Raw genomic sequence first — 3958 nt, 5'->3', positions numbered from 1 at the left:
ATACTAGACAACGTCTACAATTGCTAGCAGAAATGCATTAAATGTTTACCAAATACAAGTTAAGTGTCTATAAAATAAAGTTGATATGCATACCACGCTCCCTTCCACGACCTGTGCCACCACGACTCCCAGCACTCCACACGAAGTGTGAAACAGTATGCCAAACAAAACGTCGCAAGCAAAACTACGCTATGAAGTCGCTGAAATTAGGTGCGCTCTAGACGAAGTTTGGAGCTGATACTGTCTAAAAGCTGGCACGCACGGTACAGGAAAACTAGGGACCATTAGAAAACGATGCAGGTACGGGATGCGTGTACGGCTCGGAGAATTACGTCATCATTCTGTACGGTAAATTTTCACGTACTCGCACGGCGTTACTGCATCACACGTCAAAGTGGTAAGTTCACGTATGGATTTTTCTCGATAAATCACGGCAATAATAGTTATCATATGAACTCCCAAATTTGTAGGAATTAAGGTATAGTGTGAAGATAATGTTAAGGATGTTATATTGATAAGAATTACCATGGCATGATGGAGATTGTATGCACTTTTTGAGCCTTCACTTCACCCGTTTTTAGAGCTAATAAATTGCATCCTTATCGTGAAAAATGAAAAGACTTTGATAAGCCTCGTCGACGCGTCGTGGATAATTTGGGTCAACAATAATGAGTAATAAAATAACAATGTGTAAGCTCATGTTGACAAATGGCTTCCTTTAATGAATGTGAGTTTGTTCTTTTAGTACTAGCCCCAGTTTAGGGCCAGTTGGGAGTGGCCCTAGCCCTAGGCTAAAGTAAACGTGCAAAGCCAGAGCTAGACTGTGATCTATGATGACCTCATTTTTTTTGTCAGTGGAGCAAATGCTGTATATATTCTCTTTATGAATTATATTGGTCTTTCTTTCGTTGTTTTGGACGAAATAGCGCAAGTACATGTACTAAATATTCACACATGTAGAATTTATGCAGCCTACCCTACTCCCTGTGTAGTAACACCAGTCTAGGTTTATAATCGATTAGTCATGCCCTATACTCTGGCTAAACTAGCCCCATTCAAGTGCCAAGTATCTTGGAACCAGAAGGGAGCTAGGGCTAAGCCAATCCTTGGCACTTACGTTTGCACCCATACATTTACCAAAAGCTTCAACTAGTCTGTGGATTTAATTACTTTCAGGTCAGGAACCAGCTTCAATAAAACAGAACTGATGAATTCCTGCAAAAATTATTATCTACGGTAAGCAAGAGAGGAACTCCAAGAAAATGCCAAAGATAACTCCAGCAGTCTATGAAGAAGGAAAAGTCCTGGGAAGCTGGTCTTCAATTGGCAACTCGAGGCCTAATTGCCAAAAGTAAATTAAAGTTTATTTCTTGTTGAGCTGTAATGTTACTTTGTCGGGTCAGTGTAGATAAAAAACAAAAAAGAACAAATGTATATATCATGCAAAAATGTTACACGTATTTCATTGCTGTAGTTGTAATCATTTGTCATGCTTGTGAATTTTATTAGCCACAAGTTATACAAATATGTATTCCAAATTTAAACCACCAATTTCATACCTGCATGTCTGACCTGCATGTCAGCGTTCTAACCAGAAAGAAAAACGAACACTTGTTAGCCACAGTAATGTGCAGTCAAGCTTCACACTACAATGATATCATACTACACATTTTTGTAATTGTATGATGTACTGCAAAAGAAGCATGAAATCTAAAAATAGACTGTGAAACGGCCAAAGATACCTGAACAAAATTCTTGAAATATGCAAAACATGTACTCTAGCAAATCTATTTTGTTGTTTTTATTGAACAGGATGTCAAGAGCAACATAACTGCACCTGAGATGTTGAGTCTGAAGGATTTGTTCCTGGTATGTTTACATTTTTGTGTCAGTTTTCATTTAATTGTAATGCCAAACTTCCAAAACTTTTTTTAAAACTCTCAAGAGTACATTAAAGACATTGAAATCTAATTCCGCTTGAAGGTAAACATGAGTATTCCTCAAGATTGGACCCTATGTTATTCACTCTTGAATCAAACCGCAAGTGAAACTAGGTACATTTTCAAGAGCCCGGGTCCCCATTTGGCATAGGCATGGGCAGCGATCCCTCCCCAAATATTTTTGGTTGAGGGGACCCCTATAAGTTGGCAATGGCCCCCCTAATAATGAAGGTCATTTCTTTGTACGTTGTTAGTTCTAGATTGCATCAGAAGGCACCTAGATCATCCGAAACTCTAAAAAAATAATCTCAGGGAGCACATTCCCTAGATTTTCTGCTGAATGCTATCATCCAACTATCAAACAAGACATGGAACAAATTGTATCCCTCCAAACATTTAAAATGCACGTTCACCCTCGGAGTTATTACATTTATGGAACCGAACAAAATTTATTATGAATTCAGGTCACCTGACCAGTGAAAAAAAACTGGGTGATAAATGGGCCACAAAAATTGTGGGTAACCTTTATAAAAATAATTCATGGAAAGAAATAAAAGTGGGTTAACCTTTTGTAATTATTTTACAGGCTAAAAAAAAATTGGGGGTAACCTTTTGGAAATCGCCGCCGCTGCATGTTGGGATGCATTCCATGGAAAATACTTACATTATTTTCTTTTATTTACACCTTCTTATAGCTGAGCAACAAGCTACAGTTTGGAGCTACCCTGAAGATGTTCAAGAATCAGAGACCCTACAGCAATCAAGAGTAGATTGAGTTGACGTGACAATACTGCTGGTCTTGCTGTTATTTGATCTTATCAATATTACAATTAATTATTTTGGATTTACTAATAACTAAAATTTGAGAAAACAAGGACTGTAAAAGGATTATTTCTTTAATATAACTTCATAAATGATATTTTTCTTGCCTTTATTAAGCTAGTTTGCCAAAATGGACTGCTCATCAGTTTCTTAAACATGTACAAACATTCATTTGTGCTGCTTTTTGGTGGATGACACTGTACAATAAATTGCCTATTTATTCTATTTTTATAGTAAAAATAAAAGTTAAATGTCATTTTCTTTATTATACTACTGTAAACAAATATATTTTATTGTAATTTGTCTAATATGGGAAGTAGGTAAGGTTGGTTAAGTTGGCATACAGCTGAACTCTGTAAATCCAATAAACACAATACTGCCAGTCTTGCTATTTGTTATGATGTATTGTATTCTATTTGAACGTTTGACTTTTAGAATTTATTTTAATTCCAGTATGCTGGGACTGTGCCACAACTTGTTTCTTTGAACAACAAAATCTACATATTCAGTATTTAAGGTTGGCTTATTGTGACTTATTATTTAGTTCAAATTTGATAAATTTTATTTAATATTAAATTATTTATTTTTAATATTAATTATATGCACTAATTTAGAAAAGTAATATTATGGCCACCTCTGCAACATTTTTATTAGGAAAATGCAGTCAATTTTATTGAACCAAACATATGTAACCATAATGCCCTTATTGATACTTATTTTCATGTAGGCCAACATACTTTTGATGTTGTGTTGCTTGAATAAACAAGGGCTAAAATACTGGAGTTGTGTAACAAAAGGCTTCACAGTAATTCCAGTGTATAACAAGTTTTAACATTAAGTAGCTATAGTAGATCAGACCCCCACCCCCCGCGAGATGTAAAGTCAATCTATCGAATTGTCATAACCTTACTTAAACGTCAGTATCACACTCTTCAGCACTATTGCTTTTCGCTTGCAAAAAAATAATAATCCAAAAGAACAAGAAACTATTAGCAGTGTGAGTAGCTTACAATATTTCATGTGGCCTTATTTACAAACTTGTCTCAGTCTTCAAGTTAAAACGCCTAAAAAAAGAAAAGGAAGTAAACAAGCCATCCTCGAAAAAGGAAAAAAAAACTGCACATGAAATAAATGAATATTTACCAAATGATACATGTATCAGCCTTGACAATGTTCCATGTATATGTCAGTAAATA

Source organism: Patiria miniata, unplaced genomic scaffold (assembly GCF_015706575.1).
Source record: "Patiria miniata isolate m_02_andy unplaced genomic scaffold, ASM1570657v1 HiC_scaffold_5, whole genome shotgun sequence".
NCBI classification, from domain to species: Eukaryota; Metazoa; Echinodermata; class Asteroidea; order Valvatida; family Asterinidae; genus Patiria; species Patiria miniata.
This window is presented reverse-complemented; position numbering follows the sequence as displayed.